This window comes from Miscanthus floridulus, chromosome 9 (assembly GCF_019320115.1).
Source record: "Miscanthus floridulus cultivar M001 chromosome 9, ASM1932011v1, whole genome shotgun sequence".
Classification (NCBI taxonomy): domain Eukaryota; kingdom Viridiplantae; phylum Streptophyta; class Magnoliopsida; order Poales; family Poaceae; genus Miscanthus; species Miscanthus floridulus.
In genome coordinates, this window is record NC_089588.1 from 8,585,414 (window position 1) to 8,602,139 (window position 16,726).

The 16,726-nt window shown below is 41.9% G+C and overlaps 1 pseudogene; it reads right to left on the reverse strand.

Moving 5' to 3' along the window:
* Nucleotides 1–891: 891 nt before the first annotated feature.
* LOC136479174 (F-box/LRR-repeat protein 3-like) overlaps nucleotides 892–16,726 on the reverse strand; it is an 18,308-nt pseudogene continuing 2,473 nt past the window's right edge.

The window sequence follows — 16,726 nt, forward strand, 5'->3', positions numbered from 1 at the left end:
TAACAATTGGAGGGTGTTTGTTACTGGATTTTATAGTTTCTTTTAAACGAAAGAAGAATTATATTAAAATATAGCTGAGTACATCATCATATACAAGCACTACGTATATCCAGACATTGTTCTTCATCTATTCCTATTGTTGATCCTCTGATGCATGCAATGGACTAGGAGGGCATATATTCCTGGAGCTCTAGAAGAACAAATTAAGGATGCAAGTCATGATGACATGTACAGTCATGATAAACAATCACGTACACCTACAAACAATATTGGGCCCAATGACATACTGAGATACAAAAACGTACGTACACAAATACAAGCCCAGACGACTTGAAAGTAAAATACATATGGGTGCAAGCTAAAACACGTAGTGAATGACCTCTACTAAACAAGCAAATAAAAACCGTAAACCTAGGGCGGACAGACAAAATGGAACACCAAATTGGACGTGACCCAACATCACAATAGGAGACTGGCCGTGTCAGCGCACACATTGCTTGCTTATTATGTGGCAGTGGCAGCGGCAGCGCCAGCAGGTGGATTCCAGTCCCCTGTTGCCCGCTTGAGGATGCCGGCGTTGGAGAGCATGGCCCAGAGGTGGGTCACGAACTCTCCGCCTTTAGCCAGGTTCTCAATGTGTGCCTCCGCGTTGTCGGACGGCGTGACGTACAGGATCGTCTCCGCCCAGAACTCTGCCATGATCACCTTCCACCGCAGCTTGGTGTTGAGCTTCTCCGGTTGCCGTCCTAGCCTGACCCCCTTGTCGAAGGTAGACTGCTTACGCCGGGGCGGTAGCTTTAGCTTTTGGATCTTGGTGTGCTTCTCCTTCTCCTCCATATACGTCGATCCTAGTGCACGCTGTGCATCCTGTATGACAGTTTGGAAGACTTCTTAGGTGGTCAGGCTGTGCTCCGGGAGGAACTCCAGAAGAAATGTCACCAGGTAGGCGCAGTATCTTGACAATGCTGTGGCAACTTCATGGAAAGTGTCTGTCTCCGCCACCGTCAGCAGGGGAAAGTCGTCCTCCGGCCGATCACTATGGTGCCCGTGTGAGTTTGTTGCCTGCAGGTCCATGACCAGTCATACCCAGCACTGTCCATGTTCATCTTCCGAGACCTGGTACCGTCGGTTGGCGGGCCATCTATAGCCCGGAGAGTATCAGCAACCAATTTTGAATTTTCTCACGCTGTCAGGCACCCTGACATCTTCCTCCTCGACTGGGAGATGCTTGATGAACCTATACCACGGTTGAGGTCGCACAAGTCCCTGGAACCAGGCTACAATTGCCTTCTTGCGAGAGCGCCGACGGTCGTAGTCTTGGAGAACTGAGTACTGCCCGATTTTATCGCTCCAGTAAACAGTACTAGCTAGTTTGAGTTTGAGAGGAGGGGCGGTGAACATCCAGTTCATTAGGACTATGGTAGATGTGTTTGAGGAGTCCCACCCCAGTAATCCTTGTGGTGGGAGCGTGGAGAAGATCTAATTTATGAAAAACAATGTGTATTGGACGCCAGTAGATGGCCACCAAATCATGATTGTTACTGCAGAAAGCAAAAAAGATCCATGTCCTGTTGCGAGTACTTTTGGAATCCAATGATCGTAGCCAGCCACCACCAACATTAAAGTGTGGGATATTTAGCTTATTACCGTCCTTACGGATGGCACCTCTCCGTTTGCCAGTTTTAGAATGGCACCAACAGAATTGCCATCCGAAACATTAATCCTTGTACGTATTTGTCAGTTTTGCTGATGTGGCAAGCCACGTCGACACGTCAGCGCAGCAGCATCCCTGGGAACATCTACCGGGCATGCGAAATTACCTGTTTACCCCTGCTGCTTCTCTCTCACTGCACTCGCTGACGCGTGGGCCCCACACGTCAGCTTCTCCTTCAACCTCCCGCCATCACCACACAGCCAGGGGAAGGGGAGGAGCTCGTGCAGTGCCGGCTGGCTGCGCTCGCGCCACCAGGGCCATGCCCGTCGGAGCCGAGGAAGGAGCTGCGCGCCCACGCCACCTTGACGACAGATCTGGAATGGAGGAAGAAGACGTGCCCACGGCAGAGCTCACCCAGGCTTGCTCACGCGAGGTGGAGCTTGCCCACGACACAACTCGCTAACGGCGCAACTCGCTCGCGGCGCAGCTGGTGCGCGGCGGAGCTCACTCATGGTGCAACTCGCTCACGGTGGAGCTTGCCTGCGACGCAACTCGCTTGCAGCGCAGCTGGCGCACGGCAAAGCTCGCCCATGGCACAGCTCGCCCGCGGCCGAGCTTGCCCATGGCACAACTTGCTCGTGGCGCAGCCGGCTCACTAGAGAAGGTGACCGAGGAAGGAGAAAAACGTCGGCTAGGACTGCACGAGCTCCTCCCCTTCCTCTGGCTGCGTAGTGATGGCTAGAGGTTGAAGAAGAAGCTGACGTGTGGGGCCCATGTGTCAACAAGGGGGAAGGAGAGGGCCCACGCGTAGGCAAATGGAGTGGGAGAGAAGCAACATGGGTAAACAGGTAATTTCATGTGCCCTGTAGAGATTCCCAGGGACGCTGCTGCGCTGGCGTGTCGACGTGGCGTGCCACATCAGCAAAAATGGCAAATACGTAGGAGGATTACTGTTTTGGATGGCAACTGCGTAAACGCCATTCTAAAACTGGCAAACTGAGAGGTGCCATCCGTAAGGATGGCAATAAGTTAATTTACGAATGGCAATAAGTTAAATATCCCAACCTTAAAGTGTTCATTATGCATGTCACTGATGGCCATTCTGCGGGCGTTTGCTAGATTCCACGATACTGAGAGAGCTGGTGAAGAAGTAATCGTGAAGGAAAGCCATCTGCACCTCAACATTGGTGAATGCCCCCTTGTAGCCATCCGCTCCCAAGTCCCAACCGGGCCAGCGCAAAACGGCGCACCTTGGCATCCCCTTCTTCTGCACATTGAAACCCAAAGTAGCGCCTTGCCAAAAGCCGGCACAAGCTGTTCCATCGCCCATCATTCCTCCGCCGCGTAAAAGGATATCTGCAACAGTCCAGCTGCAGGCTGCTGTTAGCATCACCATCGCCGCCGCTGCCGCCTTCAAAGAAGGGCGAGCTTGACTTGGACTCCCGCTTCATGTATTCAGCAACTGCTTTGGTCTCGTAATCCAAGGTTGATTCTGGTGGACTACTGGAAGCAAACAGATCGAAAGAGAAGCAACAAAAAAATGAGGACTCATATCCAAAAGTAGCGGCACTAGGTCTCGGTTCGCGCTCCAAATCTCAGTCCACCACTCCCATTCCACGCAAGCAAGGTAGACCACGGACAGGACAAAACGCCAGGGATCGTGTGGACCATCGCGGAGAGAATAGGCTCTCATGTTGCTGAAACACGATTTGGCTGTGGCTGAAAAATTCATCAGGGTGAGGGCAAAAAACATGAGGACATACCTCATGGTGCAAGGGAATGATTCATCGAAGTGGGATGTGGGGGTGGAGCACACAGCGTTGACAGCATAAAACGCGAGAGGAGTGGGAAGAAAGTTGGTCTTTGAAGTGGGATGTGGAGGTGGAGCACACAGCGTTGACAGCATTAATATTCCTTTTTTTTTTTTTGCAAGGAGCTGATCTATACATTTTTGCATTCATATTAGTTTGAAACTTTATCATTAACTATGGTGGCTCTTGTTACATCATATATCTTACGAAATCATGAATCTCAATTTTAATTCAAAATTTATCCTTATTGACTGTTAAAAATTCTTTTTATCCTTAAGTTAAAACTCTTGTGCATATTGTATCTTTTGTTAACTCTCTTTTTTGCACGTTTTAGAATAAGGATTTTAGGTCATAGAATACGTTCTTAAATACTATAATACCATAAGCAATCATTTGAAACCTGCATCATGGTTCTTAACATAAGAGATAGAGCTTGAAATGAGATCTCGGATAGGGGTACCAGTTCTAACCTCAATAGAATTTTAATACTTAAGCCTTATAATGATCAACTTTTTACTCTAAAGTATTCTTAAAGGGCCAAAAAATATAGTCACCAGTGATCTACCACACTTTTCAAGATAATTGAATTTTCCTATCAAGAAATCATATATGCAGTTATAGTTATAGTATCAGTATAGACGTGTCAAACATTTTAGTTCAAATATATAAATATATCTAAAGTAACAACCTATATGAATTATATGTTATAGTTACTAATATGGTTTTAAAAAGTTTGTTAGTATTATTAGTATATGAGTTGGTAAGAAAATATTCTTTATGTGATGAAACACTAGTATATGAGTTATTAAGAAAATATTTTTTATGTGGTGAAACATAACATATATTCTTATCGTTCATGTATGCTGGCATGACACGCATGCTTACTTGAATCAAATCTTAATATACTCATATTGATAGACATGGGTAACGTAGAAACGTATATACGCTTTATGATTATTTAAATAATTTTTTAATAGAAGATATTGTTAATTTAGATGTAGATTCGAGGGATTATTTATTTTTTGTAATAATGAGATGACAATTGGGTTAAGTAAACTATATATTGTAATAGGAGGACATGGGTAATTAGATGCGAATTTAGGTCTACTTTAGATCATATTTCGTAATGGTATAAGAGGGTAGTTGAAACATAGAGTCATTGGTTACTTCATATTGTTCTACACAATAAAAAAGGTGGGTAATTATTTAGAAAATAAAATAGTTCCAAGAGCTATTATATTATTATGAATGATGATTAGGTTATATTGAATTGATGGCCAGATGTTTTCAATTTTTGTGAGATTTTCTAGGATCTACATACTATTTTCCTATCGAGTGTTACGAGCATTAACATGGAGGCTCCATTAGGGACCTCTAGTTACAATTTAGGATTAAGTCCACTTTTGGTCCCTCAACTATTGTGTCGGTCTAATTTTAACCCTCAACTACAAAACTGTCTAGTACCGATACCCTAACTGTCAAAACCGTTCACTTTTAGCACCTGGACAGGGGCAAGGCTGTTTTGACGGATGTTGAGCGGTTTTGACACGCAACCTCCATCTCAGTGACATGTGGGGCCCACGCGTCATCGACTCAATCCCTCCCTCTCCATCTCAGTGACATGTGGGTTAAAATTAGACTGACACAATAGTTGAGGGACCAAAAGTGGACTTAATCCTAGACGGTTTTGATAGTTGGGGTACTGGTACTAGACTGTTGTTGCATTCTTTTCTGTGACTTCATGAATTTATAGTTTGGCTTTCAACTTTCAATGGAGTTGTTGCAAATTTTTCACTTGTTAAGTAAAAACTCTAGTGATTTTTTTATCTTTTATCAAATTTTGTTTGATTATTAAAAAGAGTTTAGGTCCTAGTAGTGTTTCTTTAATTTCCACATGTTAAGTTGAAACTTAGCTTGCACCCAAGCACTGGACATATTGATTTTTTTATATCACATGACTATATGTGTGTATTATTGTTTTATATATCATAGAGTGCTTAAAATTAAATTACCAATATCAATATGATATAATGTTTCATTCAAAACATATAAATTTTTTTAAAATAACAACTTATGAAATTTATTGTCATGGAGTATTAATATAAATTAAAGTGAATTGTTAGTGTTATTGTTACGTGGTTTGTTAAATGAACATTTTTCCATGCTTCATAAGCTATTAAAATAACTATTTACTTGGTATATATATACATGGTGAAACATAACATTAAGGTTATTTAATTTCACTGCTGTAGAAGTCTGTAACTTAGAAATATATATATACATATATATATATATATGTACCATACTTTATGAATACTAATTTATTTTCTTATTAGTATTTACATGTAGATTTGAGAGATATTTTTTATAACGTCTGAGGTAGATACAAATATTGTGGTAATACTTTTTATTATCTTTTATAATGACATATATGGGTAGGCTAAATGCAAATTTAGAAGGTTACTTTGCATTTTTATAATGACAAAGATGAGTAATTTATAAAACCATTAGGGGGTATTTTAAATTATCTTTTCATAATGGTAGATGTGTGTAATTTATATACAAAGTTAGAGGGTTATTTTAAATTTGGTAGATGTGTGTAATTTAGATACAAAGTTAGAGGGTTATTTTAAATTATCTTTCATAATGGCAAAGATGGATAATTTAGATACAATGTTATGGGGTTATTTTGAATTATGTTTCATAATGACAAAGGTGTGCACTTTAGATGTAAATTTAGGGGGTGATTTTGAATTATCTTTCATAATGGCATATGTGGGTTATTAACATATAAATTTAGGGGGTTATTCTAAATTATCTTGCGTAATGATAGAGGCGGGTAATTTAGATGCAAAATTAGGGGTTACTTTATGTATTTTTTATAATGACAGATTGGGTAATTTTTATTTTAAATTACAATAGATCGAATGACTATTATCGGCGATGATGATTTGAGTCTATCAAATTAAAGGCTAGCTATTTTTTTATTATTGTAAGAATTTTTAGGATTTATATTTTTTTCTAGCACATCTGGTGAGAATTAACGTGGTGGCTATGTTTAGTCCTCTAAATAGAAATAGTAAGATTCTTTTTATTTAAATTCCCAACCCCTTTTGATTTGGCTTGGTCTAATTTATAGTTGCCAAAATTCTATTCCTATGTTTTGATTTGGATTTGAATTAGGATTCATATTCAGGTTAGATCAAACCAGAGAGACAAAGCCAAATTTCTATTCCTATGTTTTTTATTTGGATTAGGATTCGTATTTAGGTTAGATCAGACGAATGAGACGAATCCAAATTTCTATTCTAGGGTTTTTTATTAGGATTAGGATTAGTATTAGTATTCAGATTCAGGTTAGATCAAACGAGAGAGACACAAAAAAAGGTTCTAAAAGCAAAGGACGAACCAAACCAAGAAAACGTTCTTTCTTTAATATTAGAAGAAATACATACATGCTTCCTCCCATTTCCAAAGTCTTGACCTTTTTTATGAAATATTTAAGTCAGATATTTTAAAAACTTTGATTATATATAACTCTAAAAGTATTTAGTTATGCATACATTTGTCTTAAAAAGTACTTTCATAAAAAGTGTATTTAATTTTTTAGATGCTCACTGATAATGTAATATAGCTTTCAAAACTATATTTGGAGCCGTGCTGTAGTCTACTGGTAGTGCTTCCAAACTAAATTCAACTTTGGCTTCTCAAGAAGGTTCTATGCCATTCACCTACCTTGGCCTCCCTCTCTCCTAAATCTAAAGGTGGTTTGGGGGTCATAAACCTAAAAGCACAAAATGAGGCACTTCTTTTGATGCATCTTCATAAGTTTTTCAGTCAGCTAGATATTCCATGGATTCACTTGATTTGGGAGAAGCACAACAGAAATGGCAAGCTGCGTACTCACGTGAAGTAGCCAAGTAGGGATCCATCTGCTGGAGAGATGCACTTAATAAACTCTTATACACGTTCAAGGGATTGTCAACTGTCAATTTAAATGTCAGTTTAAACAATGGGGCTTCCACTCTCTTTTGGCAGGACATATAGAATGGGCAGATACATTTGAATGCTTTCCCTGAGCTGGACTCCTTTGCCCAGAATAAGTTCATCTCATTTCAACCAGTCAAACACTACCCCAGATCTTGACAGTGTGGTCTTCAGCCAGCTGTGTTGGTCGAGCCATCACTGTCGGTTGTTAGCTCAAACCGACAGTGTGGTCTTCAGCAACACTACCGGTTTGGATTTCAAGCCGACAGTGATAGCTCAACTAACACTGCCGGCTCGTGCCATGAACCGGCAGTGCCCTCTTTACCATCACTGCTGGTTTTTTTGCTAACCGGCAGTGATGGTCACGACAACACTGCCGGTTTGTTGCTAACCGGCAGTGATGGCCCGTTTGCATTTTATTATTTTATAATTTATTTTAATTTATATTTTTTCGTGGACGCTTTATATACGCTACGTAGACGACAGGTCCATCAATATTAAACATTACAAATATTACGATTACAGTTCAAATGTTCTTATCAAGATCTCGATCCCTCAAAATAAAAAATAAATTACTCGATAAGCATGCTTCTCGGACTTCTTACAATAATCTATCGAGCCACTCTAGGCCATACTGGTCCTTGAACTTCACGGATTGTGCAATGAAAAATAGTCCATCTTGTTCCAATACCTCGGCTAAGATGAATTTTGCTAGCTCTGATTGCAGTGCGACGATCTCCATGTCTAACAGCCTTTCATGGTTATATTTCTTGCGCTGTCGTTCAAAAAAGATGATATCCAAAGAGGAATCAGTAAATTATTTTGTTGAATTATTAACAGACATAAATGAAATGGGGATTATACACACCAACTTATTGGCTTCTTCTGATTTCCCACTGATGTAGCGAAGCATTGCTCATATTACATAAAACCTGCATTCATTGTTTCCTGCCGGCTGTTTTAGATACTTCCCCTCCATTTCGACAACCTTGAATGGGACCGGCGACCCACCGATATGTCTTCTTCGGACACTGAGCAACATTAAAAGGAGAAACATTAGAAAGAGGTATGTGTGTTTAGAAAATAATATGTTATTAGGATCGCTTACTAATTCAGCACTGCCACCAGTGCATCCAGATGATGAAATGGTTTTTTCTTCGAGTCCCACACCTCGATCAGATTTTTGGCAAGATTAACACAAATGAAGATGGAATGGTTGCTGCAATCACAGAATCCTAATTATCGAATAATCTTAACAAAAAAGAAGCATAAAATTAAAAGCCGAGAACACATACTCACAGTTGTAGGCTAGAAGTATGTGGGTTTTGTTCTTCATCGTGAATTCATCAAAAACAGCAATCAAATTCTGTTTCAGGTCTTCCATGTCACATCCATAGAGGCCTAGACATGTCCTCTCATTGACTCGCAAGGGGTCCAACAAGCCTATATTATCCTATTTGCTTTTTATAATGCTAAATTTTGCTATACACCTACGTAAAATCATGGGAAGTGCTCAAAAGTTAACAATTTGTGTCTCGAGAGAGTAGTTAATTGTAATATCATGCATCTAGGGTACTTACATAGTCCACAGCGTCAACATTTGAACATCGAGAGAGCGTTTCTGGTATAGCCGGAACAAGCACTCCCACTCATCATCGAACTTCTCTTCTTCAGGATAATGGAAAACATGTGGCGAACGGATAATAACCTCAAAACCAAAGTCGTCTGTCTCTGTTGCTTGAGCCATGTAATATTCATGTAACTGATGCATATATGTTGTTAGATTTTTATACTCATTATCGGGAACCAAAAGATTGCCCCTTTCATACTTCATTGCCGGTGTTCCCGTCCCTTATACATCATAATAGATGTTCGCGGCCTCTTCCATGGTTAATCCTGGGTTGTCTTCGACATACTTCTGTATGTTCCTTAAATCTTTATTGATTATTTCTTCGTCTCTTGTTGTAGCGTATTTATTCTATGTTTGTCTTTTGAATTCGGACTTCAACAAAAACGAAGGCAGTGAGGCACAGAGATTGAAGAAACTAACACAATCTTCCTTCGAGATGTGTGCTGTAAATTTTTCTTTTATCAAGGTGGTAACGCTACCACTGAACGACCTTTTTTGTTTTTTGTTGGTCCACTTTGGGAGCATTAGCGACCGAATCCAAAGACCTTTTCTACGGCTGCGAGGATATCCTTGATCTTGTTTTGGGCTAAGGTGGAGGAGGAGGAGGAGGATGTCGACGAGAATTTTGTTTTCCCGGCGCTGATGAAGATGGAGGAGGAGGAGTCTCTTTTCTCGAGGCTGATGAAGATGGAGTCGGACGAGGAGGAATAGAAGGAGACCTCTGTCTTCTCGGGGGTGATGGCTCCGAATGAGGAGGGGAGTGAGCAATGTTGGGAGATGGTGAGTGATCATCATGGGTGGGCGAAGACTCGCAGTCGTCGTCATCATCAGAGGACAATTGGTGGTCAAGCTTAATGAAGCGCTTGCGCCAGGCCACTTGAGAGCCCTTGTTTTGACCAAGTTTCGGCCTGTCTTCCGCTACGGGGTACTCAATGGGTATCTTGTTATACTTCTTATCAATTATTCTGTCAATGGTGATGCAAGCGTACCCCCGTGGAATTGGGTGGCCATTAATTGTCCTATCTCCCGCAGGCCAGGCCGGGCCGGGCACCACCTTGTCCTTTGTCCATTCCTGACAGATGTACAACTTGACATTGACGGGTTCAGTGATGTCGTCCATTGGAAGAGGCACATTCGCCTCTTCTTCGTCGAGTGGGGTCGATCCACAGCTACTGTGACCCCTAAACTATGGGCTAAAGGCAGTAGGAGTAGGGTTTTGTGGTACTTCTGACCCCTTGGACAGCAAAATTTGCTCGACTCACGCTTCAATAGTTGCCTCAATCTGTGCTTCCATTCTGTCTTCCATCTCTTTTAGTCTCCTCAAATACTCTACCTCCTGTTCCGCTCTACCCCTCAAGCGGCTCTGGTAAGTGTTAGATTCTTGGGGTAATGCTAGTTTCCAAGGAACAACACCGGTTTCTCTAGTGTGACCAGGGTGCTCCTTGGTTCCGAGTGCTTGGGTGAGCACGTCTTTCTCCCAATTAGAAGTGCGAGTCCCTTGCCTCACCTCCTTAGTTACCTAGGAGATCCTCTGGATGAGTTCGCTCATGGGTTGATTTGAGGAGCTAAAGCTCCCGTCCTCGGCGTGCCGTACATTCCTCCCCATACAGTATAATACCGATCTGGGCTCCCAATCGGTGGTCTCAACCTGAATGCCTTCCTCAGCAAGGTGATCCATCTTTTGAAGTTCTGCTTCAAATTTTGGCATCTTTTTGGCATAGCCACGAGAGCCGAGATGATGAGGATTCGTCGCTTTCTGTGAATTCTCCTTATTCTTCCTGCTTAGTTCTAAGTACTCCTCGGATAACCTATATTCCTTGAAATCCTTGCAGAAGTCCTTCTGCTTGCTAAACTGTCCACCATCAAAATCTGACTCTTTATTTTGGAGGACAAAATTCTTGTACAATGTCCCCTTGAAATTCTTGAAGCATGTCCCCATGATTTCTTTTGCTATTTTCTTGACTAACTCCCTGTCATACTCGGTTGGGAAAGTGAAATACTCTGGGATCTTGACATCCCATATGTAATCCTTCTCACTTTCGGGAACCCTCCACTGGTTATCATCTTTCCCAATCCACTTCCTGTACCTAATCGGGATGAAGTCCCTAACAAGTAACCCGAGGATTGTCTTGTATTTGGTCAAAGCTATAGGCGGTGAGAGTGGATCCCCGAATTCATCGAACTCAGTAATGTGCCAGTGTGCGTTCCTACGAACAGGAATCTTTGACATGCCTCGCTTGGATCTGGCCTTCCTGCTACCCAAACCCTCTGGCTCCTCGGCCGGCGGAGGCTCCTGCTAGAGACACCAAGTAAGCTATGACCCTCTCAATTGATTAGCGTGTGTGGCTACATAGTCACATGATACCAAAGTTACCTGGCCATCTTGGTCATTTTGACCCAGATCGAGTAGGCCGGACGGGGTCCATGGCTGCTCGTTCTCACTGTCCGGATGGACACCGTCACCGTTTGTCGGATCATGCGGCTCTCCCGTCCTAGCGATATCAACCACTTCTTGTTGCCAATCTGTTCTTCGGCGACGGGGTAACAGGCGATGATGAGTCATGCCTGTGACACGATCGTGGTTAGTTTTGGCTACGGACAACTACTAATAGCATATGTTCATATATATATATATATAATATGTTTAATGCAAAGTCTAATAATAAGTCCACATACAACAAAGTCAACCTACTGTTCTACGAAACTAAGCCTACATCAATTTTCAAATAAGAAAAGCAATGACCATAGCCATAAATAAAAGCATGACATCTTTCCAAGACCAAGGAGCAATTATCCTAATCTTCACATCTCCGGCGGGTGGCTTCTCTTCAATCTCCAGTGCTAGCGGATGGCCATGGTTTGCAAGGTAGGCCGGATGACTATAGTAGGCCCTCAAAGCTTCAACTTTTGTGTTGTACTTTTTGTGCAAATTACCAGGGTAGCGATTGAATTGAGCATAGCAATCTTCCCAGGTTCGATAAATCCCAGACATGTGACCAACATGCACTACATACCATGCCATGGTTGCCTATACATTTAAGTAAATTAGGCATGTGGTAAGTGGTAATGGTAACTCACTGAACAAGAGTTATTATTCAAGTTATATGGCCAAACTAAATCTATTTAATGTTACTCATCCTCCAAGCTCTGTTTTCCTGCCATACTTGCCTCAGATCAGCTACTACTACAAGCGCACTGCCCAGGTACTAGTGATGGGCAAATCTGAACTAACCTATTTATTCATGTGACGCACAAACATGCATACAAGGAGCAAAAGATGGAACTGCAGCTTGCCGACTGATAAAATTTACTAATGGAATGCATCTATGCTCTCTAATACTCACGTCGACCTAGGTACCAGAGAAGCAAAGACACATGATCTGCTATGCCCTATTGTGCCATCTTCGATAGCTTAAGGCTCAGTTTAGACAAGTGAGAAGCAAATGACTCATTTGGACTAAAAACTGCACCTATGCTATATAAAATATATGTTTTTTTGCAACTGGACTATATATGCTCGTGTATTGTAACAAATATCACTAATAGCAAACAGTAGACTAAAGATGATGAGTACATATTCAAAAAAGAAAGAACGATCATTACAGGCTGAACTGCAGTAAATCAATACCTTTAATTTTGTAAACGATACACACCTACTGATCTAGATTGTAAATGATATTAGATAAAAAAAACTAGGTCACATGAACAAAATTAGCAAGAGAAGAAAAAGAATCCATATATGCCCAGAACTAGAACATCCACACATGCAAAGCCTCTTAGCTAAAGCATGACCTTTTTAATTCAAAAGGCAAAAAAGAGTTATAGGGACCAAAGTGGATCTTGCCATATTGTTGGGATCATGCACCTCAACTCCTGGAATTAGGCAAGAAAAACAGGGAAATTTGCATCCGATGGAGCTTGATTGAAAATAATACCATGTGTGGATGCAAAAACATGAACTCAATGTAATCTGGCATTGAGTTAGGTTCCTAGTGGCAAATAATGTCAAATGTACATGTAAAACCCTAGCTATCTTCAAAATATTGGTATGTTCAATGTGACTCAAGAAAAAAGGCGGTTTATCATACTGTGTAAAATGGTGACAGCTAGCACCCATGTGTGCACTGAAAAACTTAATTTTTTTGGAGTCTATCATATCGTTTTCTGGTCCCAATTCCCAAATAATGGCATTATGATTTAAAAAAATGTGCAAACACCGGAGACAAACTCAGATGGTTGTGGGGGGCTGTTGCATTTTAAAAACTGGAGTATAGCAGATATTATTTAACCAGATGTACATATATTAGTTCTATAGGTCTAAAATATATATACTCCATCCTCACGTCCAAAAACATTGAGCATCGGTGGCACTACAGACTAGGCATTCATGATGAAACTGTATGCTAGCATTGCAATAAAGTAGCAGTAACATAAATTATGGCAATTAAATTATCATATCAAACAATAAGCTGTAGTACTTGGTAAATGAAAAGCCTCTACTGATTCAAGTAAGCAGCTGTGGGATATTTCATCAGACACATAGCGGGCAGTGAGCCACGCACTCACCGTGGGGGTGGGAAAGCAGCTGTCCACGCGCTCCTGAAGGCCTCGGCGGTGGGACGGATGGTGTGGTGCTCCAGCTTGGCACGGACGGCGCGGTGCTCCGGCGTGGCAAGGATGGCGCGGTGCTCCGGACGGCGTGGTGCTCTGGCTTGGCACGGACGGCGCGGTGCTCCGGCTTGGGGCGGTGGACGACGTGGGGTGTTGCTCCGGCATGGGACGGTGCTCCGACGCGGGGTGGTGGACGGCGTGGGGCGGTGCTCAGGCGCGGGGTGGTGCTCCAGCGGCGCGGAGGGAGGGGTTGGCGCGGGGTTGAATGAATTTGGATAATTTCAACCCGCGCCTCTTTTATACTAGTATAGCTCATCACTGCCGGTTTTGATTGTAAACCGACAGTGATGGGGTACATCACTGACGGGTCATTGCCCAAACCGGCAGTGATGTGGTGTAGCAGTTAGGTGTTAAGTAGGGTAACTTTTCGTTTTTCTTACAAACTCCTCCTACTAGCACAACGGTTAAGACCCCTCAACTTAGCCCCCGAGACCCATGTTCGAGTCCCAGGTGGCCCAAATTTTTTTGTTCTATTTTATAAATTATTAATTTATTTCGGGAAGTAGCTCATCACTGCCAGTTTTGATTGTAAACCGACAGTGATGGGGTACATCACTACCGGGTCATTGCCCAAACCGGCAGTGATGTGTTGTAGCAGTTAGGTGTTATGTTAGGTGTTAAGTAGGATACCTTTTCGTTTTCTTTCGAACTCCTCCTACTAGCGCAACAGTTAACACCCCTCAACTTAGCCCCCGAGATCTGTGTTCGAGTCCCGGGCGGCCCAAATTTTTTTGTTCTATTTTTTAATTTTGTAAGCGGCCTAAAGGTCAAAAGCGAAAAGTAAATAACCCTTAGCACATATCCTATACTAGCGCAGTGGTTAAGTCTCTGAACTCTGTAGCCCGAGACCTGAGCTCGAACCCGAGGCTGGCACATTTTTTTTTAATTTTTTATATATCACTGCCGGTTTTCAAAATAAACCGACAGTGATAACTAGTATCACTGTCGGTTTATTCTCATCAATGCCGGTTTTTTGAAACCGACAGTGATGTTTATATATATTAAAAAAATTCTTTTATATACTGAATAAATAGAAGCATATGTATTCCTATGTCGAAATGGTTTGAAATTTTTTTGGCAAGCTTGTACGCCCAAATTAAGACCCCACACATGATCTTAGGTTTTTCTGATCAGTTTTTTATTTATTATATTTTTCTGTGTGCTAAATAAGACAAAAGAGGGTGAATTTCATCTTGGACCCAATAGATTTTTTCATCCACCTCCACAAAATTCTTATCCCTAGGGCACATTAGAGCCTGTGTAAAAGTTTGGCACCATTCCGGATCTTTTCGTGGGTAGACTCAGTTCAACCTATAATTAATCGGTGTCGTCGCGCGGAAATTCAATTAAACCTCATAAAGTAGCAAATCATCTTCGGAAAATCCCAAACTAGGTGTTTCCTTCACACGTGGCACGTGCAAGCCTAAGAAAAAGTTTGAGACGAATACGACACCGGAATGTGTATGAACCACAGAAACCTTGATAACCTATGTGTATAGTCATGGTTCGATGAAAGGGCACATGTACCTCTATGAAGCATGTATACACCACCTATGTTGAAATGGCTTGATATTTTTTTGGCAGCTTGTACACCCAAATTAAGACCCCCCACAGGATCTTAGATTTTTCTAATCAATTTTTTTATTTATTATATTTTTCTGTGTGCTAAATGAGACAAAAGAGGGTGAATTTCATCTTGGACCCAATAGATTTTTTCATCCACCTCCACAAAATTCTTATCCCTTGGGCACATTAGCGCCTGTGTAAAAGTTTGGCCCCATTTTGGATCTTTTCGTGGGTAGACTCAGTTCAACCTATAATTAAACGGTGTCGTCGCGCAGAAATTCAATTAAACCTCAGAAAGCAGCAAACCATCTCCGGAAACTCCCAAACTAAAGTTTCAGACGAATACGACACCGGAATGTATATTTCTAGTTGCCCAACAAATGTTACACAAATTACATGCATGACAAATTAAAATTAGAACCCAATTAAACTACGAGCTTGAAAACAACCTAATAAACATTAGTTACTATCGGAATCACTACCGGGTTCGATCGGGCCACGCACACTAACAAGCTTCTATAGCCATATATGGTAATTGATGTCACGGATTATGTATCCGCTTGTATCGTTGAAGTCCAATGCCCGTATGAGTGTACTCTCTCGTGCCTCACAATACCGAAAGAATGGTCGGCCATAGATGTAACCTACTAAATGACCACTGCCCCTGCTAGTAATCCTTATGCGGGTACTGGCGTCCTTCTACAGTGAGCTGGCCGAGGTTACCATTGCAGAAGTCTCAATCGTACCGGAGTTGCTCCGTAGCTTGGTCTAGAATGGCCCACAAGCCACATGCAGCATAGGTAAGGTCCTGGAGCGCAATCTGCATGCGGAGAAAAAGAAAAAAATTAGAGAATGTTATTACAATAACAAACAACAAATAACCACGACTCAGGTATAACTGACCATTTTACCACATCCACATGGTTGTAGCTCGCAAACCATTCGCTTGCTTGCAGGACGGGGATATCACCAGCATTGAAAGCAAGTGCCTTGAAGTGTGAGAAATCAGGCACATCATAGCAAAAACATCGAAGTGCCTCTAAATAGATGCGCATGGCACTGAATTGGGCGCTTATCACATCCGGGCTCTGTCTTCCCGTCTCGTGGATATGGTTCCGATGATTTGCACCCCTCAAAGGGATGGAAAAACTGAGTTCACACGTCCATAGCCGACCACTTGCATTAGATGCCGTGTTCTCGATGATGTCCCAGATAAAGAACTAGCTAAGTGCTGTTCGCAGCCAATCTATTGGGGATATAGTCTATGACATATATGTATGCAACAATGATATTAAACTAATTACACTTATTTGTTAGCATAAAAAAACAAAAGATGTTGGAAAATATTTCATACAATAGCTGGAACAGAATGGCCACATTCTCATCGCCAGGGTGGAAACCTTGTTC